Source organism: Pseudophryne corroboree, chromosome 2 (assembly GCF_028390025.1).
Source record: "Pseudophryne corroboree isolate aPseCor3 chromosome 2, aPseCor3.hap2, whole genome shotgun sequence".
Lineage (NCBI taxonomy): Eukaryota > Metazoa > Chordata > Amphibia > Anura > Myobatrachidae > Pseudophryne > Pseudophryne corroboree.
In genome coordinates this window covers 804,059,300-804,083,469 of record NC_086445.1, presented here as the reverse complement: position 1 = coordinate 804,083,469, position 24,170 = coordinate 804,059,300, and the positions used below count along the sequence as shown (strand labels likewise).

The window sequence follows — 24,170 nt, the reverse complement described above, 5'->3', positions numbered from 1 at the left end:
CGGCAAAGGCTTCTACTACGTCCATACTGGCTCGCCAGATTCTATGGTTGCGGTCCTGGTCCGTGGATCTGGACTCTAAGAAAACCCTGGAGGTAAACATAATTTTCGGTGAAGACCTCAACAGTGACTGACATAGTTTCTGCTAAAACAGCTTGTCTACCTAGTACTGCTCCTTCAATACCGAAGGGTAAGAGTACTTCTTTTCGCTCCTCTCGTACTTCAGGGAAAGCAAAGGGTCAGGCGTACCTGAAACAGGCTCGCACTTCCAAACCCAATAAGCCCAAACCCAAACGGTCCTGGGCTGCCCGTCAGCCTGCTTCCAAGACTGACAAGCCTGCCACATGATGGGGCGGGCCTCCCTTTGGGGGATCCCAGGGTGGGGGGCCAACTTCTAGGGTATACCCAGGAATGGTTGAAGACCACTTCTGATGCCTGGGTACGGGATGTTGTCACTCGAGGTTATGCCGTATCCTTCAAAAATCATCCCCCTCATCTATTCTGCTTGACAGACGGCCCTTCGGATCAGGTGAAGGCAAAAACTCTTCATTCAGTGGTACAGTCCCTACTGGACACAGGAGTGGTAGTACAGGTGCCTCTGGCTCATAGAGGCAAGGGGTACTATTCACTGCTGTTCCTAGTCATTAAACCGAATGGGTCCTCTTGGCCCATTCTCAACCTCAAGTCCTTGAACAAATTTGTGAGGGTCTCCAAGTTTTGTATGGAAACTCTTCGCTCTATTGTTCTGGCCTTGAAACCTGGGGATTATATGGTCTCCCTGGAAATACAAGATGCTTACCGGTATGTTCCCACTGCAGTGTCACATCAGCAGTACCTGAGGTTTGCGGTTGGCAACCTCCGTTACCAATTTCGGGCGTTATCTTTTGGTTTGACCACGGCTCTGCGTGTCTTCACCAAGGTCATAGCGGTAATGACGGCTGTACTCCGTCGTCAAGGGGTCAGGATCCTGCCGTATCTGGACGAATTATTGATCATGGCAAATTCCTAAGAAATTCTCCTACGCCATCTAGATCTGACTGTCCAGTTTCTGTAAGCCCACGGGTGGTTCATCAACTGGAAGAAATCTTCCCTGGTCCCTGCGCAGAGCATGGTGCAACTGGGAGCATTGTTGGACAATCACAACCAGCGGTTGTTCTTGTCACAGGAGAAGGTCTTAAAGCTTCAGGACAGGATTCAATGCTTTCTGTCTCGTCCGCAAGTGTCGATACATTCGGCGATACAAGTGCTAGGTCTCGTGGTGTCGACTTTTGACATGGTTGAGTACGCTCAATTCCATTCACACCCTCTGCAGAAACTGATTCTTGCCAAATGGGACGGCCTGCCTCACCGGATCAGGTCTCACATGATCTCCTTGTCTCTGGAGGTCCGTCTGTCACTGAGCTGGTGGCTGCAGGACAGACATTTGAGCAGGGGTCGTCCCTTCTGGATCTCCAACTGGGTCCTTCAGACTACGGATGCCAGTCTGAGAGTCTGGGTGGTAGTGTTGGACCAACACTCCCTTCAGGGTAGGTGGACCAAGGAGGAGTCTCTCCTTCCGGTCAACATTCTGGAACTGCGGGCGGTGTTCAGTGCTCTGAACCGGGCCCAGCATTTAATTCAGAACAGACCTGTTCAGGTACAGTCGGACAACACCACCAGGGTGGCGTACATAAATCATCAAGGCGGCACTGGAAGCTGCATGGCAATGAGGGAAGTATCAAGGATTCTTCAATGGGCAGAACGCCATCTGCCAGCCGTATTAGCAGTGTTCATTCCGGGGTCCTCATCTGGGAAGCAGATTTTCTCAGGCATCAGGACGTACACGCCGGAGAGTGGAGCCTCCATCCTGAAGTATTTCAACTCCTCGTGGACAAGTGGGGCCTTCCAGATGTTGATCTGATGGCGTCTCGACACAATCACAAGGTTCCGGTCTTCGGAGCAAGAACAAGAGATCCTCAAGGAGCATTTGTGGACGCACTGGCAATCCCATGGAACTTTTGGCTACCATATGTGTTCCCTCTAGTGTCTTTACTGCCCAGAGTAATAAGGAATTGCGAACAAGAAGGAGGCATACTACTTCTAATTGCTCCCGCATGGCCCAGTCGGTATTGGTTCTCAGACCTACAGGGCCTCTAGTTAGAGCGTCCCCTTTTACTTCCACAACGGCCAGACCTCCTCGTTCAGGGCCCTTGTGTCTACCAGGATTTGGCCCAACTGGCTTTGACAGCGTGGCTCTTGAAGCTTTCGTACTGAGGGCCAAAGGTTTTTCTGAGGCGGTCATTCAAACTATGTTGAAGGCCCGTAAGCCGGCTTCTGCTCGGATTTACCATAGGGTCTGGAATTCTTACTTTGCTTGGTGCGCAAATACCAATCATGATGCTTACAAGTTTAGTACGGCCAAACTTTTGGCCTTCCTACAGCAAGGCCTGGACCTAGGCCTTCGACTGGCCTCCCTCAAGGTTCATATTTCTGCCTTGTTGGTATGGTTTCAGAGAAAAATTGCAACTCTGCCCGATGTTCATACCTTCACTCAGTGTGTGTTGCGCATTCAGCCTCCTTATGTCCCACCTGTAGGCTCTTGGGATTTGTCGGTGGTTTTGGAGGCGTTGCAAGTGTCTCCTTTTGACCCTCTTGCATCTGCGGATCTTAAGTGGCTTTCCCTTAAGGTCTTGTTATGGCTAGCGATTGCTTCCGCTAGATGTGTTTCAGACTTGGGTGCCTTTCCTGTAGGTCCCCCTATCTGATTTTTTTTCACAGTGATCGGGCAGTTCTTAGGACGCGTCCTGGTTATCTACCTAAGGTGGTGTCTTCCTTCCACCTTAACCAGGAGATTGTGGTTCCTGCCTTTAGTTCTCCTGAGTTGTTTTCCAAAGAGCGGTCTTTGGATGTGGTACCACTGTATCTATGTGAAGAAAACTGCTACCATTCTGAAGTCTGACTCTCTCTTCGTACTGTTTGGTTTTCACAAATGTGGCTGGCCTGCTAGCAAGCAGAACTTGCCCAGATGGATTAGAATGGTGATTGCACATGCTTATGTACAGGCTGGTCTTCCAGCTCCTGCTACCATTAAGGCCCATTCTACTCGGTCCGTTGGACCTTCTTGGGCGGCTCTCCGTGGTGCGACGCTTGAACAATTGAGCAAGGCGGCTACGTGGTCCTTAGTGAACACATTCATAAGGTTCTATGCCTTCGATACTTCCGCCTCCCAGGATGCTTCCTTTGGACGCCGGGTTCTTGTGCCCGCTACAGTGCGTCCCCTCCCATAAGGAACTGCTTAAGGACATCCCCGATCCCTGTGGAGCCCAGTGTACCCCGCAGCAGAAAACGAGATTTATGGTAAGAACTTACCTTTGTTAAATCTCTTTCCGCGAGGTACACTGGGCTCCACAGGGCGCCCACCCTGACGCACTTAGCTTCTTTGGGTTGGCAAGGCATTAGCCGCTGACACCCTCTCCTGTAGTGAGTGTGTGGTGTTTGTTGCTACTAACGATTGTCATCTCTTTTACCTGCTTCTGCATGGGACTAGTTAACAAAAACTGAGCTCCTGTGCACGGAGGCGGTGTTATAGAGGAGGCGGCGCTATGCATCTTCGGAAGAAGGTCAAAGCTTTGAGCCTGTTGGTGCCTCGGATCAGGATTCTACTCTCTGTGCATCTTTGAGGGGATAACAGTATGAAGCCTGCCTCTGTCTGCTCTCCATGATCACTGCTACTCCCCCCCCCCCCCACCACCACCACCACCACACACACACACACACACACACACACACACACACACACACACACACACACGTACCACCTCCCTTTGTCACCCAGTGCTCATGCCCCACCTGCGCCCCTGTTTTGAGTGGCAAATGCCTAGCTACAGATTGATCACAATTTACAGAGAGGATGGCTGTACGGATCATCAACCTGTGTAAAGCCATCCTCTCTAAATTGTCTCTGAGTTTTACCAATGTAGTGTAAACAACACTAACAGGACAAGAAATAAACTGCAAATTTGGTGCAGCAAGTTAAATGGTACCATTTTTTTTCCAGGTATGATGTGGATGGTAAAGAAAGTGTATGGGATCATATATCAACATTTCAAACAGCTGATGCATTTAAAGCAGCTATGTTCACAAAGTATATTTGATCCTATCTTGACAAACTCTAGCATTAAGACCTTTCTGTGAGTTGTGGATGACTAACAGGAAAGAGTAAGAATTTTTTTATTTTAAGTCCTTGGGGATATTGGGAATCCATTTAGTACCATAGGGTATAGACGGGTCCACTAGGAGCCTTTGGCACTTTAAGAATTTGATACCTACCAAACTCAGGTTAGAAAATGTGCCCGGAGGAGCAGGTCACGTCGCTAGAAGCTCCAGAAGAGTTTTCTGCATTTATTTAACTGTTTGTTATTTTCAGGCAGGACTGGATGGCACCAGCCTGCCTGCTTCGTGGGACTTGGGGGGATAGGGGGTAGACGGCCCAGCCTCTTGAAGGGTTAATGGTCCCATTCCCCGCTGACAGGACACAGATGCTTATTGACAGGGACACGCAGCTACTCCGGAGAGGCTCCAGATTACCTCAGCGGTACCAGGGGGTCATAGCAGGGGGAGAGCGATTATTAGTGTACTGAGTCCCTAATCTGTGTACTTAGTCTGTGACCCGGCTAAGCTTGGCATTAGCAGTAAGGGTGCCGTGTGCTGGCTCCATACTATCTCTGTGTCTCCCTTGAAGGGCTCTTACTAAATTGTCCTGCAATGAGAAAGAGACGCAATACTTTAGACAATCGATGACTGAGTTTATGAAAAGAGACTCAGTACCCAAACCAGCGTCTCAGTCCCTTGCCATTTGTCTGCAAAAATGTACTTTGGCCCATATCCTGTAGTCTGACTCTGATGATGAAGGGTCAGACATGGAGGAGGGGGAGGTAGATTCAGAGGTGGGAGAGGCTACTCTGTCACAGGGAATAGAGGCTCTCATAGAGGCTATCAGAGAAGTTCTGCATATCTCTGATAAGGTGACACAAGAGACTGAGGAATCTTATTTTAATATAATAAAGAAATCCTCAGCCACTTTTCCTGTGTCAAAGGAACTAAATACCCTGTTTGACTAACCGTGGTTTAATCCTGATAGGAAATTTCAAATCTCTAAAAGGTTGCTATCCTCTTTTCCTTTTCCTCCTGAGGATATAAAAAAATAGGGAAATGCACCAATAGTGGATGCATCAGTATCCAGGTTGTCACGAAAAATTGTATTGCCTGTCCCGGGTGCAGCTTCCCTAAAAGACACGGCTGATCGTAGAATTAGGACTACACTCAAATCCTTGTATACAGCTGCTGTGGTGGCCCAGAGACCCACTATAGCATGTGGGTGGATTACTAAGGCCATCGCCAAATGGTCAGGTAACCTACTTGAGGAGTTAGATACCTTGCCTCAGGGGGGAGATTATTTTACTCCTGCAACATATACATGACTCTGCAAACTTCATGGTGGAAGCCATAAAAGAAATAGGCTTGCTTAATGCTTGCACCACTGCTATGGCAGTGTCAGCACACAGAGGCTTATGGCTACACCAGTGGACTGCTAATGCGGACTCCAGGAAAGGCGTGTAAGGCCTACCCTTCACAGGAGAGGCCTTATTTGGAGATGAACTAGACAAATGGATCTCCAAAGCTACTGCGGGTAAGTCCATATATCTTCCTTCTGCAGCTCCCCCAGCCAGGAAGGCCTACTCAGGACCTAATGTACAGTCCTTTCGGACTGACAATTTTAAGGGCACAGCCAGAGGTTCTTCTACAGCCACCAGAGGTGCTAGAGGTAAACCACGCAAACCAGCAACTGCCGGTTCTCAGGAACAGAGCTCCAGCTCTGCTTCCTCAAAGCCTTCAGCATGACAGTGGACTGCGATGCCTGGAAGACTGGCGAGTGGGAGCCCGACTAAAAGTTTTCAGTCACATCTGGACAGGTTCATGCCAGCATCCCTGGGTCATAGATCTTATTTCCCAGGGTTACAGACTGGAGTTTCAGGAGCTCCCACCTCACAGATTCTTCAAATCAGGCTTACCAGTTTTACAAGAGGCAAGTATAACTTTACAGGACAGCATTCAAAAACTGGTACGGACCCAGGTCATTGTCCCAGTTCCACCTCATCTGCAAAACAAGGGGTACTATTCCAACTTATTTGTAGTACTGAAACCGGACCATTCGATAAGACCGATTTTGAACCTGAAGTCGTGGAACCCGTACTAACGAGTGTTCAAATTAGGGTGTGAACATAATTCCATACCTGGACGATCTTCTGATAAAGGCACGGTCCAAGGAGCAGTTGTTGGACAGCATTGGACTCTCAACTAGACTACTCCTGGTCCACAGGTGGATTCTGAACTTACCAAAATCTCACCTGGAACCAACACAGAGGCTTCCTTTCCTGGGAATGATACAGGACACAGAGTCTCAGAGAGTGTTCCTTCCCTTGGAGAAGGCTATGGTAACCCAGTCGATGGTTCGGGCTGTTCTAAATCCAACCCGGATCTCAGTGCATCTGTGCATTTGCCTTCTGGGGAAAATGATGGCCTCTTACGAGGTGCTTCAGTATGGAAGGTTTCATGCAAGGCCCTTCCAGCTGAATCTGTTGGACAAATGGTCTGGATCGCATCTTCACATGCACCAGAGGATCTGTCTGTCGCCAAGAGCCAGGATCTCCCTTCTGTGGTGGCTACAGACTTCTCACCTCATCGAGGGTCAGAGGTTCGGGATTCAGCATTGGATTCTGCTAACCACAGACGCAAGCCTCAGAGGTTGGGGAACAGTCACCCAGGGGGTGCAGTTTCAAGGAAGATGGTCAAGTCGGGAAGTCGTCCTTCCAATAAACATCCTGGAACTTGGGGCAATCTACAACGCCCTTCTGCAGGCCTCATCTCTACTTTGGAATCAGTCCATTCAAGTCCAGTCGGACAATGTAACAGCGGTAACGTACATAAACCGACAGGATGGAACAAAAAGCAGAGCAGCAATGTCAGAGGGTTCAAGAATCCTCCTCTGGATGGAAAAACACGCCGTGGTGTTGTCGGTGGTCTTCATTCCGGGAGTAGACAACTGGGAAGCAGACTTCCTCAGCAGACACGACCTGCACCCGGGGGAGTGGGGCCTCCACCCTGAGGTGTTCCGGTGGATGAAACGTCGGTGGGGATATCCACAGATCGACATGATGGCCTCTCGACTCAACAAGAAGCTCAAGCGGTATTGTTCCAGGTCGAGAGACCCGTGGCGGTAGATGCTCCGACAACTCCGTGGGTCAACCAGCTGGTGTACGTGTTTCCTCCACTTCCTCTGATCCCAAGAATTCTAAAGAGAATAAAAAGGGAAAAGGTTCAAGCAAACCTCATTGCTCTGGACTGGCCTCGAAGGGCCTGGTACGCGGATCTTCTTGAGATGCTCATTGAAGATCCGTGGCCTCTACCTCTTCACGAGGATCTTCTACATCTATCAAGACTTACCGCGGCTACGTTTAACGGCATGGAAGTTGAACTGCTGATTCTAGCCAGGAGAGGGATTCCTGACCAGGTCATCCCGACTATGATCCAAGTCAGGAAGGGGGGAACGTCTAAACATTGCCACTGTATATGGAAGAAGTATGTGTCTTGGTGTGAGAGCAGACAATATTCTGCGGTGGAATTTCATCTGGGACTTCTGCTTTTTCTGCAGTCGGGAGTGGATGTGGGCCTACACCTAGGCTCCATTAAAGTCCAGATTTTGGCCTTGTCTATTTACTTTCAGAAACAATTGGCTTTTCTCCCTGAGGTCCAGACGTTCTTGAAAGGTGTTCTACACATCCAGCCTCCGTTTGTGCCTCCCACGGCACCTTGGGATCTCAATGGTGCTGCTGTTCCTCCAATCGGACTGGTTTGAACCGTTACAGGAGGTTGACATAAAGTACCTTACGTGGAGGACCGTCACATTGTTGGCCTTGGCTTCAGCAAGACATGTGTTGGAGCTAGGGGCGTTGTCTCACAAGAGTACCTACTTAATTTTCCATGAGGACAAAGCTGTACGCAGAACTCGCTAGCAATTTCTTCCTAAGGTGGTGTCCGCGTTTCATATCAACCAACCTATTGTGGTTCTGGCTGTTATGGACACCTCTGCTACTTCAAAGTCTTTGGATGTTGTGAGGGCTTTGAAGGTGTATGTAAAGAGAACAGCTCGTCACAGGAAATCCGACTCGCTGTTTGTTCTCTATGATCCCAAGAAAATTGGGTGTCCTGCTTCAAAGCAGTCTATTGCACGCTGGATCAGGCTCACTATCTAGCATGCTTATTCCACGGCAGGATTACCGGTACCAAAATCTGTACAGGCCCACTCTACTAGGTTGGTGGGTTCTTCTGGGCGGCTGCCCAGGGTGTCTCGGCTTTACAGCTCTGCCGAGCAGCTACTTGGTCTGGTTCGAACATGTTTGCAAAGTTCTACAAGTTTGATACTTTGGCCTCTGAGGACCTTCAGTTTGGTCAATCAGTTCTGCAGGAGCCTCAGCACTCTCCCATCCAGTCTGGGAGCTTTGGTACTTCCCCATGGTACTAAATGGATTCCCAGTATCCCCAAGGACGTAAGAGAAAATAGGATTTTAATTACCTACCGGTAAATCCTTTTCTCGTAGTTCGTAGGGGATACTGGACGCCCGCCCAGTGCTTCCTTCTTCATGCACTGTTACTTAGTTAAGTATTCTGGTTGGTTCAGCTGTTGCTGTTCCTGGTTTCAAGTTTGGTTAGCATGGCTTTCCTCTTGTTCTGTGTGTGCTGGTTCATAATCTCACCACTTTCCTCATCTATCCTTCTCTCAAAGTATGTCCGTCTCCTCTGACACAGTTTCCTAGACTGAGTCTGGTAGGAGGGGCAAAGAGGGAGGAGCCAGTGCACACTATCAAATTCTTAAAGTAACCATGGCACCTAGTGGACCCGTCTATACCACATGGTACTAAATGGATTCCCAGTATCCCCTACAGACTACGAGAAAATTACCTATTTACCGGTAGGTAATTAAAATCCTATATTTGACGGTATCTGGTCTATAGATCTGCACTAAAAAGGTCTACAGTCAATAGGTCGACCACTAATGGTCGACATGCATTAGGTAAACAGGGACAAAAGGTCCACAGTCAAAGGTCAAGAGGGTCAAAAGGTCAACACGTGTTTGTAGTTTTTTTTTTTTTTACATTTTTACGAGTTTTGCTGCATTTGCTCTCCATGTAACAAACTATTACCTTTAGTAACCTTGTGGCAAGCAAAGTGGAGCGAAGCGAGGCCCCGCCCCCGAATAATAAACTATGTAGTCACCTGATTTTGACTGGTGACGTCTATAGAAAAATGAAATATAATCCACTGTATGACATCAACACTAAGGTGGATTGCATTATAAATTAAAGGACATTTAATAATTGGATTGTTTAAAGGTACCTTTTTCTGTGTGTTTAATTTTTAGGTTTAGTTTTCATATTGCTGTCACCATTGTTTTCATACTGCCGTTTTTGCCTTTGTATTCAGCTTCTCTATTTATTTTTCTTACACCTGGTTGTTATACTGTACTTCCACTAATTACCATATATATCCTGTGCAGTTAGCCCCATACGGCTGCTGAAGATGTTTCTGTATTTTTTCTGTAATTAATTTAATTTGAATGATCAGCCAGAATAATAACACACACACACACACACACACACACACACACACACACACACACACACACACACACACACACACACACACACACACACACACACACACGGCAATAAGAGCCCAGTACAGACCATATTCTACAGTAAATACAGTAGCAATTAAAAAGACAACAAAAGCCATGCTGTTAATACTCAGGAGCAGTGCCGTAAGTAGACATTTTAGTGCTGTGTGCAAGAAACAGCATTGGCGCCCCCATATAAAAACAGGGCCAGTGAGCTCCGTAGGCGTGCGCCCAAAAATATAGGGGCGTGGCCACAAAATAATACTAATTCATATTATGCTGTACAGAAGTCTCCATTATTTAAATGACACCGCACAGTAGCACCACTTACACACATTACACCAGGTAGAGCCCCTTTTACACATTACGCCAAGTAGAGCCCCTTTCACACATTACGCCAGGTAGAGCCCCATTTTACACATTACACCAGGTAGAGCCCCTGTCACACATTACGCAAGGTAGAGCCCCATTTTACACATTACTCCAGCTAGAGCCTCTATCACACATTATGCTAGGTAGAGTCCCCTTTTACACAGTATGGCAGGTAGATCTCCCTTTTACACATTACGGCAGGTAGAGTCCCCCTTTTTACACATTACAGCAGGCAAAGTCCCCTTTTTACACATAACAGTGGCAGAGTCTCCTTTTTACACGTTCCGGCGGAGAGTCCACTTTTTTACACATTACGGCAGTCCCCCTTTTTTACACATTAGGCTGGAAGAGTCCCCCTTTTTTACACATTACAGCAGCAGAGTCCACCTTTTTACATATTACGGCAGGCAAAGTCCCCTTTTTACACATTACGGCAAGCAGAGTCCACTTTTTACACATTATGCCAGCAGAGACCCCTTTTTACACATTACGGCAGCAGAGTCCTCCTTTTTACACATTAGACAGGCGGAGTCCCCTTTTTACACATTAGACAGGCAGAGTCCCCTTTTTACACTTGACAGCGGCAGAGTCCCCCATTTACACTTGACAGCGGCAGAGTCCCCCTTTTATACATTACGGTGACAAAGTCCCCCTGTTACACATTACGGCGGCAGAGCCCCCCTTTTTACACATTATGGTAGGCAGAGTCCCCTTTTTACACATTATGGCAGAAGAGTCCCCTTTTTACACATTACGGCAGCAGATAACCCCTTTTTACACATTAGACAGGCAGTCCTCCTTTTTACACACTATGGCTTGCAGAGTCCCGCTTTTTTACACATTAGGCAGGCAGAGTTCCCCTTTTTACACATTAGGCAGGCAGAGTCCCCCTTTTACACATTATGGTAGCAGAGTCCCCCCTTTTTACACATTATGGCAAGCAGAGTCACCTCTTTACACATTATGCCAGCAGAGTCACCTTTTTACACATTACGGTAGGCAGAGTCCCCTTTTTACACATTATGGCAGCAGAGTCCCCTTTTTACACATTACGGCAGCAGAGTCCCCTTTTTACACATTAGACAGGCACAGTCCCTCATTTACACATTATGGTGGCAGAGTCCCCCTTTTACACATTATGGTGGCAGAGTCCCACTTTTTACACATTACGGCAAGCAGAGTCACCTTTTTACACATTATGCCAGCAGAGTCCCCTTTTTACACATTACGGCAGAGTCCTTTACATATCATGCAGGCAGAGCCCCCTTTTTACACATTACGGTGGCAGAGTCCCCCATTTACACATTACAGCGGCAGAGTCCACCTTTTACACATTACGGTCGCAGAGTCCCCCTTTTTACACATTACAGTAGGCAGAGTCCCCTTCTTACACATTACGGTAGGCAGAGTCCCCTTTTTACACATTATGGCAGCAGAGTCCTCTTTTTACACATTACGGCAGCAGAGTCCCCATTTTTACACACTATGGCTTGCAGAGTCCCCCTTTTTTACACATTAGACAGGCAGAGTCCCTCATTTACACATTACGGCGGCAGAGTCCCTCTTTTTGCACATTACAGCAGACAGAGTCCCCCTTTTTACACATTAGGCAGAGTCCCCCTTTTTACACATTAGGCAGGCAGAGTCCCTATTTTACACATTATGACAGCAGAGTCCCCATTTTACACATTACGGCAGCAGAGTCCCCCTTTTTACACATTAGATAGGCGGAGTCCCCCTTTTTACACATTAGGCAGGCAGAGTCCCCCATTTACATATTATGGTGGCAGAGTCCCCCTTTTTACACATTCCGGCGGTAGAGTCCCCCTTTTACACATTACTGCGGCAGAGTCCCCCTTTTACACATTACGGCGGCAGAGTGCCCCTTTTTACACATTATGGCGACAGAGTCCCTTTTTTTACACATTACAGCAGCAGACTCCCCCTTTTACACATTAAGGCGGCAGAGTCCCCCTTTCACACATTACGGCGGCAGAGTCCCCCTTTTTACACATTATGGCAGCAGAGTCCCCTTTTTACACATTACGGCAGCAGAGTCCCCCTTTTTACACATTAGACAGGCACAGTCCCCCATTTACACATTATGGTGGCAGAGTCCCCCTTTTACACATTACGGTGGCAGAGTCCCCCTTTTTACACATTACGGCAAGCAGAGTCCCCTTTTTACACATTATGCCAGCAGATTCCCCTTTTTACACATTACGGCGGCAGAGTCCCCCTGTTACACATTATGGCGGCAGAGTCCCCTTTTTACACATTACGGCGGAAGAGTCCCCCTTTTTACACATTACGGCGGCAGAGTCCCCCTTTTACACATTACAGTGGCAGAGTCCCCCTTTTTACACATTACGGTAGGCAGAGTCCCCTTTTTACACATTACGGTAGGCAGAGTCCTCTTTTTACACATTATGGCAGCAGAGTCCCCTTTTTACACATTACGGCAGCAGAGTCCCCCTTTTTACACACTATGGCTTGCAGAGTCCCCCTTTTTTACACATTAGGCAGGCAGAGTCCCCTTTTACACAGTATGGCAGGTAGATCTCCCTTTTACACATTACGGCAGGTAGAGTCCCCCTTTTTACACATTACAGCAGGCAAAGTCCCCTTTTTACACATTACAGTGGCAGAGTCTCCTTTTTACACGTTCCGGCGGCAGAGTCCACTTTTTTACACATTACGGCAGTCCCCCTTTTTTACACATTAGGCTGGAAGAGTCCCCCTTTTTTACACATTACAGCAGCAGAGTCCCCCTTTTTACATATTACGGCAGGCAAAGTCCCCTTTTTACACATTACGGCAAGCAGAGTCCCCTTTTTACACATTATGCCAGCAGAGACCCCTTTTTACACATTACGGCAGCAGAGTCCTCCTTTTTACACATTAGACAGGCGGAGTCCCCTTTTTACACATTAGACAGGCAGAGTCCCCTTTTTACACTTGACAGCGGCAGAGTCCCCCATTTACACTTGACAGCGGCAGAGTCCCCCTTTTATACATTACGGTGACAAAGTCCCCCTGTTACACATTACGGCGGCAGAGCCCCCCTTTTTACACATTATGGTAGGCAGAGTCCCCTTTTTACACATTATGGCAGAAGAGTCCCCTTTTTACACATTACGGCAGCAGATTCCCCCTTTTTACACATTAGACAGGCAGTCCTCCTTTTTACACACTATGGCTTGCAGAGTCCCCCTTTTTTACACATTAGGCAGGCAGAGTTCCCCTTTTTACACATTAGGCAGGCAGAGTCCCCCTTTTACACATTATGGTAGCAGAGTCCCCCCTTTTTACACATTATGCCAGCAGAGTCACCTTTTTACACATTACGGTAGGCAGAGTCCCCTTTTTACACATTATGGCAGCAGAGTCCCCTTTTTACACATTACGGCAGCAGAGTCCCCTTTTTACACATTAGACAGGCACAGTCCCTCATTTACACATTATGGTGGCAGAGTCCCCCTTTTACACATTATGGTGGCAGAGTCCCACTTTTTACACATTACGGCAAGCAGAGTCACCTTTTTACACATTATGCCAGCAGAGTCCCCTTTTTACACATTACGGCAGAGTCCTTTACACATCATGCAGGCAGAGGCCCCTTTTTACACATTACGGTGGCAGAGTCCCCCATTTACACATTACAGCGGCAGAGTCCACCTTTTACACATTACGGTCGCAGAGTCCCCCTTTTTACACATTACAGTAGGCAGAGTCCCCTTCTTACACATTACGGTAGGCAGAGTCCCCTTTTTACACATTATGGCAGCAGAGTCCTCTTTTTACACATTACGGCAGCAGAGTCCCCATTTTTACACACTATGGCTTGCAGAGTCCCCCTTTTTTACACATTAGACAGGCAGAGTCCCTCATTTACACATTACGGCGGCAGAGTCCCTCTTTTTGCACATTACAGCAGACAGAGTCCCCATTTTTACACATTAGGCAGAGTCCCCCTTTTTACACATTAGGCAGGCAGAGTCCCCTTTTTACACATTACGGTAGGCAGAGTCCCTATTTTACACATTATGACAGCAGAGTCCCCATTTTACACATTACGGCAGCAGAGTCCCCCTTTTTACACATTAGACAGGCGGAGTCCCCCTTTTTACACATTAGGCAGGCAGAGTCCCCCATTTACATATTATGGTGGCAGAGTCCCCCTTTTACACATTATGGTGGCAGAGTCCCCCTTTTTACACATTCCGGCGGTAGAGTCCCCCTTTTACACATTACTGCGGCAGAGTCCCCCTTTTACACATTACGGCGGCAGAGTGCCCCTTTTTACACATTATGGCGACAGAGTCCCTTTTTTTGCACATTACAGCAGCAGACTCCCCCTTTTACACATTAAGGCGGCAGAGTCCCCCTTTCACACATTACGGCGGCAGAGTCCCCCTTTTTACACATTATGGCAGCAGAGTCCCCTTTTTACACATTACGGCAGCAGAGTCCCCCTTTTTACACATTAGACAGGCACAGTCCCCCATTTACACATTATGGTGGCAGAGTCCCCCTTTTACACATTACGGTGGCAGAGTCCCCCTTTTTACACATTACGGCAAGCAGAGTCCCCTTTTTACACATTATGCCAGCAGATTCCCCTTTTTACACATTACAGCGGCAAAGTCCCCCTGTTACACATTATGGCGGCAGAGTCCCCTTTTTACACATTACGGCGGAAGAGTCCCCCTTTTTACACATTACGGCGGCAGAGTCCCCCTTTTACACATTACAGTGGCAGAGTCCCCCTTTTTACACATTACGGTAGGCAGAGTCCCCTTTTTACACATTACGGTAGGCAGAGTCCTCTTTTTACACATTATGGCAGCAGAGTCCCCTTTTTACACATTACGGCAGCAGAGTCCCCCTTTTTACACATTAGAGAGGCAGAGTCCCCCTTTTTACACACTATGGCTTGCAGAGTCCCCCTTTTTTACACATTAGGCAGGCAGAGTCCCCCTTTTTACACATTAGGCAGGGAGAGCAAGAGATGGAGAGAGGGAGTGTAAGTATTATACCTGTGACCATCCAGCAGGCCTCTCCTGTCTTCCATCCCGTCCTATGTTGCAAATCTTCACAGCACAGGACATTATGGGTGGGCTGGGGGCAGGCTGGGAGAGACATCATCTCTCCCAGCACATGGGCGGGGAGCGGAGGGGGAGCTGCAGAGCTGCCCGGCTACCTATGTAAGAAGAGGTAGCCGGGCAATACAGCTGAGCAGTGAGTAGCTGAGCAGTGACGGTGGAGTTCTAAAACGTGATCCTCAAGGCATCCCAATGGTCCAGGTTTTAAGTATATCCATGGCTCAATACAGATGGTTTAATCACATTGATAGAGATACTAATTAAGTCACCTGTGGAAAAGCATTTACCCATTGGGGTGCCTTGAGGACTGTGTTTGAGAACCTCTGATCATTACAAGGATTATGTATTATGTCCAGTTGTCTGGGATAGCTACATACCTTCCAACATGACCCATTCCATTAGGTACAAAATGCTCTGTTCCTGAACTTTGCCAGTGGCAGTTACAGAGATGTGGCTGCACCACAGTCCAAAGTTCAAATAGGGGAGCCACACCAACTGCCATTGAGTCCTGGCTGGTGATGTTTGGCAGTGTTTGGGGTGGCAGTTGGTGGCTAACTTAGTTGAATTTTGGACTGTGCTGCATGCTCACCTCTGTAACTGCCACTGGCAAGGAAGTCCAGGAACAGAGCATTTTGTACCTAATGTAATGGGTCATGTTGGAGGGTATGTAGCTATGGTTTTGAAAGTTGCACCAACTTATGCTAATGTGTACATGCACTACTATATGAGCAGTTGTACATCTTCTCGAGGTTTGGGAAGAAGATTTTTGATTTTAAGTGCTACATCGACAATGTTTTTCTTATTTGGATGGACACTGAGGACAGTTTGATCAAAATTATGGAAACATAAGATAACTTGCCATCACCTGTTAGAATTACCTATACAGTTAGTGGGGATAAAGGTACCAGGGCAGCTCTATTAAGCCTGGAGAAGTGATAAAGCAGTGATAAGTGGAAGGTGATAACGCACCAGCCAATCAGCACCTGACTGTCAATTTACATATTGGAGCTGACTGGCAGGTTATCACTGCTTTATCACTTCTCCAGGCTTAATACATCTGCCCTAGTGTTCTGTAATGGTTCCAATCTGGCTTATTATGCTTTAAGAGTTCTGATTGTAATATCTTACTGTACTCAACAAGTCACCATCCTGTAAACCAGTAAAAATCAGAATCGTATTACAGTATATTACTTTTACCTGTATGTATGACACACATGCCACCAGTATCAAAAAATACATTGATAGAAACTGGCATATTATTAAATGTAAATAATAAATAATAGCTTGTGTCATTGCAGAAGGGTCGTTATGTGAAGCAGTTGTTGGTGAGACCTACTCTGTGGAAACAGCCATAAAATACAAACAGATTAGACTGGTTGCTTTGATGTGTGAATTGCATACTGTGTATTCGCACTGAAAGTGCATTAACCATCCTCACAATTGCACAAAAATAAAAATTTGGCATGGGCTAACATGCGCTTATGATTTCATCATTGACATACTTTACACGCCCTTGTGCCTTGATGTATGTCGGCCTTACCACTAGACCTTTCCATGAGAGGATGTGCAGTCATTGCTCCTTTTTCCATGCCTTTTCCACTGTCATATCTAAAAAGTTAGAGGTCTATTTACTAAGCCTTTGGTGGAGATAAACTGGACGGAGATAAAGTATCAGCCAATCAGCGCCTAACTGTCATTTTTTAAACCCAGCCTGTAACATGGCAGTTAGGAGCTGATTGGCTGGTACTTTATCTCCGTCCACTTTATCTCCATTCAAGGCTTAGTAAATAGACCCCTTTGGGTCAACGGAGATAAAGTACCAGATAGCTCCTAACTGAGCTCTACATTGTGTCCCCTAAGGGGTTAAATTAACTTAACTCCTTTAATATTTCTCTACAATAAATGGTGTCTCTGACCAATATATCAGCCTTTAAGTAGTAGCAATATATATAAAGGAAGATAGATGATATCTGTCAGATTGGGACCTTAGAAGTCTGACTTTTTGTGTTTTGTTATTTGTGGTTTAGTACATTAGCCATATTTCGTTTTTCTGCAAATTTTTTATGTGACCTTCTTTCCATCGTGTTTCATCAATAAAATGACTTCTTTAGTGATTTTATTTGTGTATATATATATATAAATATATATATATATATATATATATATACACATATATATATATGGGAAGGTCTTGCACTCTCACAATAATAATGTCAACTGCTAGGGTGCCTATCAGGATCCAGTCACAGAAGGAACTGGGCCCATAGTACAATACAGGAAATCCCACTTTCGTGGGAAAAGATAGCACTCTCCAGACTATATTAAATAAAGTCAAAAGATAATTTAATGAAAAGAGTAGTCTCACAGTTCATATGTGGAGTCAAACGATATCCATTAGTGTCCAACGTTTCGGTCCCCAGCGGGGGCCTTTTTCAAGGAAAAATAGTAATCAGCAGTGGCAGCAGTTCAACTTCTAATCAGCATGCAGGGAAACTGGAGACACAGGAAGTGCCTCACCGGCCCCTGTTAAATACCATGGCAATTGGCGCTAGACACGCCCCCAAGATGGCCGCCGGCCGGGTGGAACGCACATCTGGAACGCATACTTATCACCTCCCACTGGGGGTGAGATGCGTTCAGCAAATAATGGCATCAATATACTATTGGTGGTGTCAGTGTTAGTGATACTGCGCCACTTCAGGTGTGGCGATATCACCATGAGTGCGGCTCCGAATACCGGAAGTGGACGGCGTCCGTCCCTGAACCGCATGTGGAACGCATCACGTCACTTCCGGTGACGCGATGTGTGAGTGAAACGAAGAAATCTTCATTAGATGCTGGTTTTTACTGTGCATTACATTATTAATTACGATAAGCCGCAATATGGGGATGTGGGGCTGCGCAATAAACATCAGTATAGGATCAGTGCTGCCTAACTTACAGTGCAGCAGGAAAGAGTCATCATAAAAGTAAATTATAGGTTGGTATAACAAAGGCCGGTGAGATCACTATAGGGGGACATAAACTACATGCAGAACAGTGCAGCATATATGTGTAGAATAAGTGTGCTTTCTAAAAAAGTTTAACCATAAATCAGAATAGCCATGGTAAGTGAAACAAAGTAGGCATATTATATATAATATAATGCAAAGTCACGTATTACATAATAGTCCGGTAATATCCAAAGTCTATTTCAGAAAAATAGACAAGGGGTTATTTTCATTCATGCCCCTCGGGGCTATGGTGTCAAGTCTATAAATCCATGCGCTTTCCTTTTTCCTCAAGAGCAAGGCTCGGTCTCCACCCCTAGGTGGTGGCGGTATCCAGTCAATAAGTTTGGATCGTAGGTCGGAGACCTGGTGTTTAGAAATCATGAAGTGTCTAGCTACAGGTAGGGCTGCCGAGCCCGTGGCAATAGCTTGATGGATAGATGTCCTATGGTTTGCCATACGATCCCTAAAGCGTCTAGTGGTCATTCCCACGTAGTACAACCCACAGGGGCAGGTTAAAATGTAGATCAGGTGGTCCATGGCACAGTGAAGTCTGAATTTGATCGCTATGGGGCGACCCGAGTGTGGATGCGGAAAGTGCGAGCCCGTAAGCATAGCCCTACAGGTTGTGCAGCCAGTGCACCGAAAGCATCCCGGACGTCTCTCGTGTAGCCAAGTAGTATTCGCTGTATCCCCAGCGTTATCCATTGGTCTTAGAAGAAGTTGTTTCAGATTGGCTGATCTACGGTAGGCCATCATCGGCAATGGACATCTCTTCAATTTAAGGCGTTCATCGGTGGTGAGAATGGGCCAATTTCTTCTTACGCTTCCCTTGAGTTTATTGGAGATGTTATCATAGGTGGTTGTAAAGACCAATCGCTCCGGTCCTTGGGTGGGCAGTGTAGGTGTCACTGGTGAATCAAACTTATTTCTTGCTTTTTTTAGGCATCTAAGGACATTCTTCCTCTTGTATCCCCGTTCTAAGAATCTTGAAGTCATATCTGCCAATTGGATTTCCATAGTTTGGCTGTCAGAGTTGTTGCGCATAACTCGTAGGAACTGCGAAATTGGGAGATTGTCCTTAAGTGCAGGCGGGTGCTGACTGCTGGGATGGAGCAAAGTGTTCCTATCAGTAGGCTTTCTGTAGAGGCTTGTCTTGATACGTCCCCCATCGAAGGAGATCGAAATATCCAGGAAATTGACATTATGTGGGTCAACCTGGAATGTGAACTTTACCGGGTTCTCCAATCCATTCAGTGTTGTTATCATCATCCTGAGAGATTCATCCGTCCCATTCCACAGCAAAAAAATGTCATCTATAAACCTCTTATAGAATATAATATGTTCTCCAAATTGGGGTAGTATATGTTGTTGTTCATATTCAGACATATATATATTAGCGTAAGCCGGCGCTAGGTTTGATCCCATCGCTGTCCCCTTGTGTTGTAAGTAATAGTTGCCTTGATACAAGAAGTGGTTCTTTTTGAGAACAAAGCTTGTCAATTCGAGTAGAAGGTCTATTGGCGGCCCGATTGGAGGTTGTTGTCGCCAGGCATTGGCCAGTGCTTGTAATCCCTGCTCATGTGGGATAATGGTGTATAAGGAGCATACGTCCATAGTCACCAGGAGAATATCATCCAGTACATCAGGGATGGCACGGAGCTTCTGTAGGAAGTCTGTAGAATCGCGTAAGTAACTATCCCCCTGTTGTACTATGGGCTGAAGAAAACTGTCCACAAAGATGGCCAATGGTTGTAGTAGAGAATTTCTGGCTGAAATGATGGGCCTTCCAGGGGGTTTGACCAGTGTTTTGTGTACTTTTGGGAGGGTGTATATGATTGGGCATACTGGGTATTCGACAGTCAAGAATTCATGGGTGTTCTTGTCAATATGGTGCTCTCTTAGGGCCCTGCATAATGTCTGGTCAACTGTTGTCTTTATGTCCTTGATGGGGTTATGGTTCAGACAAGTGTACGTTGTTTCGTCAGATAGTTGATTCAGAATCTCAATGTTATAGTCAACCCAGTCTTGTACCACTACAGCACCCCCCTTGTCAGCGGGTCTAATCACTAGGCTGGTGTCTTTTTTCAGGGCATTGAGTGCTCTGCGTTCTGCAGGGGACAAATTATCAAATCGTCTTTTGGGTACAGGGGACAAAGCATCCTGTTCAATCATCCGAGTGAACGTCTTGATGCTAGCATTAGAAGAAATCGGGTCAAATGTGGATGGCTTCCGGAACTGGATTTTATCAGCACCCATACCTGTGGCAAAATGCTCCCTAAGACGGAGTTTCCGGCCAAACCTGTAAACGTCTACTGCTGTATCAAATTGATTATGGGGAGCTGTAGGTATAAAGGACAGACCCCTGGAGAGAAGTTTAACCGTAGCCTCATCCAGTGTCTTACTTGAGAGGTTAAAAACTAGGTTTTGGTCTTTTCCCTGCACCTTCGCCAGATGTCGCCCCTTCCTTGGATGGGGCCTCCGTGGTTTGCCACAGGGGGGAGGTCTGGAGTGTTGGTATGTTCTAAAAAAGGCCTCTGTGTTGGGCGGTGGTCTGATAGCTCTGTGTCAGAGGCTGAAGCAGAGGAGCCAGTGTCCCGAGTATACGCTGGTCTACGCCCCTGTCGTCTTTGTCTAAATGGTCTCTGTTGTCTATTTGATCTGGGGTCCCCAAGCAGCCATCTATAGACCGTATGGTTCTGATAGTCGGAGGTAACCGTATTGAGTTTGCTGCGCTTAAAGGCAGTTATCTCTTTTTTATAATTATCAACCTGAGTTTGTAGTCGCTCCACTAGGTTAGTCGCTTTGTCATTCTTGATCGTTGGAAGGTGTAAACCGTTAAATGCTTCAATCTGGGATTTAATTTTATTTAACTCTGTACCGACCTCTTCAACGACTAGTAGTACCAGGTCCAGCGAGCATTTATTTAAGACACCGCACCAACGACTACAGAAAGTGGGGTTATTCCTGCCAAGTGTTGGAATATTGTTAATTCTAAAGCCCCTGGGAATCTGCTTTTTACGGTAATATTCGGACAGAAATTGGCCGTGCAGGGTCAGATCTATTTCCCTTTTTCTAAGTCTCAACAATTGGTGATAGAGGTCAGTCGGGGTTTCTGCGGGAAGTGTCTCAAAATCAGACTGGTTAAACAGGACTTTGTCTGCGTCATCGTCCGTAAGGGAGATCACACCGTGCTCAGCCTGTGCAAGAAGGTTTTCATCGAGAAAGCCTACCTGGCTATGCGCCATGCCAATAGGTATATTTGTTCCGACACTGGGTAGATGTGAATAGAATACTTACCGTACCGGGTATTCCCCAAGGTCTCCCTGTGGGTACTGACCAGGCCCAGCACTGATTAGCTTCCAAGTTCGGATGGTATTTGGGCTTGCCCAGTGCGGTATGACGGTAAATAGAGACACAACCTTAGGGCAGATACCTGCGGAGGAAAAACTTAATGCACAGTCCTACACGTGTAAATATCCCCAATGAGTGATGAATCGTGTGTCTGCAGTGCCTGCTTACATATAAATACGATATGGGGTGGGTGCAGAGAAAAAGCAGTACAGTTACTGGACTGCTTCTAAATACATGGGAAGGTCTTGCACTCTCACAATAATAATGTCAACTGCTAGGGTGCCTATCAGGATCCAGTCACAGAAGGAACTGGGCCCATAGTACAATACAGGAAATCCCACTTTCGTGGGAAAAGATAGCACTCTCCAGACTATATTAAATAAAGTCAAAAGATAATTTAATGAAAAGAGTAGTCTCACAGTTCATATGTGGAATCAAACGATATCCATTAGTGTCCAACGTTTCGGTCCCCAGCGGGGGCCTTTTTCAAGGAAAAATAGTAATCAGCAGTGGCAGCAGTTCAACTTCTAATCAGCATGCAGGGAAACTGGAGACACAGGAAGTGCCTCACCGGCCCCTGTTAAATACCATGGCAATTGGCGCTAGACACGCCCCCAAGATGGCCGCCGGCCGGGTGGAACGCACATCTGGAACGCATACTTATCACCTCCCACTGGGGGTGAGATGCGTTCAGCAAATAATGGCATCAATATACTATTGGTGGTGTCAGTGTTAGTGATACTGCGCCACTTCAGGTGTGGCGATATCACCATGAGTGCGGCTCCGAATACCGGAAGTGGACGGCGTCCGTCCCTGAACCGCATGTGGAACGCATCACGTCACTTCCGGTGACGCGATGTGTGAGTGAAACGAAGAAATCTTCATTAGATGCTGGTTTTTACTGTGCATTACATTATTAATTACGATAAGCCGCAATATGGGGATGTGGGGCTGCGCAATAAACATCAGTATAGGATCAGTGCTGCCTAACTTACAGTGCAGCAGGAAAGAGTCATCATAAAAGTAAATTATAGGTTGGTATAACAAAGGCCGGTGAGATCACTATAGGGGGACATAAACTACATGCAGAACAGTGCAGCATATATGTGTAGATATGTGGGGATACAGCGAATACTACTTGGCTACACGAGAGACGTCCGGGATGCTTTCGGTGCACTGGCTGCACAACCTGTAGGGCTATGCTTACGGGCTCGCACTTTCCGCATCCACACTCGGGTCGCCCCATAGCGATCAAATTCAGACTTCACTGTGCCATGGACCACCTGATCTACATTTTAACCTGCCCCTGTGGGTTGTACTACGTGGGAATGACCACTAGACGCTTTAGGGATCGTATGGCAAACCATAGGACATCTATCCATCAAGCTATTGCCACGGGCTCGGCAGCCCTACCTGTAGCTAGACACTTCATGATTTCTAAACACCAGGTCTCCGACCTACGATCCAAACTTATTGACTGGATACCGCCACCACCTAGGGGTGGAGACCGAGCCTTGCTCTTGAGGAAAAAGGAAAGCGCATGGATTTATAGACTTGACACCATAGCCCCGAGGGGCATGAATGAAAATAACCCCTTGTCTATTTTTCTGAAATAGACTTTGGATATTACCGGACTATTATGTAATACGTGACTTTGCATTATATTATATATAATATGCCTACTTTGTTTCACTTACCATGGCTATTCTGATTTATGGTTAAACTTTTTTAGAAAGCACACTTATTCTACACATATATGCTGCACTGTTCTGCATGTAGTTTATGTCCCCCTATAGTGATCTCACCGGCCTTTGTTATACCAACCTATAATTTACTTTTATGATGACTCTTTCCTGCTGCACTGTAAGTTAGGCAGCACTGATCCTATACTGATGTTTATTGCGCAGCCCCACATCCCCATATTGCGGCTTATCGTAATTAATAATGTAATGCACAGTAAAAACCAGCATCTAATGAAGATTTCTTCGTTTCACTCACACATCGCGTCACCGGAAGTGACGTGATGCGTTCCACATGCGGTTCAGGGACGGACGCCGTCCACTTCCGGTATTCGGAGCCGCACTCATGGTGATATCGCCACACCTGAAGTGGCGCAGTATCACTAACACTGACACCACCAATAGTATATTGATGCCATTATTTGCTGAACGCATCTCACCCCCAGTGGGAGGTGATAAGTATGCGTTCCAGATGTGCGTTCCACCCGGCCGGCGGCCATCTTGGGGGCGTGTCTAGCGCCAATTGCCATGGTATTTAACAGGGGCCGGTGAGGCACTTCCTGTGTCTCCAGTTTCCCTGCATGCTGATTAGAAGTTGAACTGCTGCCACTGCTGATTACTATTTTTCCTTGAAAAAGGCCCCCGCTGGGGACCGAAACGTTGGACACTAATGGATATCGTTTGATTCCACATATGAACTGTGAGACTACTCTTTTCATTAAATTATCTTTTGACTTTATTTAATATAGTCTGGAGAGTGCTATCTTTTCCCACGAAAGTGGGATTTCCTGTATTGCACATATATATATATATATATATATATATATATGTATGGTTTATGGACATATACAAACAGTGAGAAAAAAAATGTACTTATGTTGTACCCATAGTTACTGTAACC

The 24,170-nt window shown here is 46.5% G+C and overlaps 1 protein-coding gene across 2 annotated transcripts in view; it reads left to right on the top strand.

Annotated features, from left to right (window-relative positions):
- The window catches only part of EFHC2 (EF-hand domain containing 2), a 232,677-nt gene that overhangs the window by 76,245 nt on the left and 132,262 nt on the right, over positions 1-24,170 (top strand). Inside the window, exon 1 of one of the 2 annotated variants that reach the window (XM_063955628.1) lies at positions 23,687-23,969. The exons of the other annotated variant lie outside the window; for it this stretch is intronic. The gene's annotated coding sequence lies outside the window, so the exon portion shown is untranslated. Of the gene's footprint in view, positions 1-23,686; positions 23,970-24,170 lie in introns of those variants that run through there. 2 annotated transcript variants of the gene reach the window in all.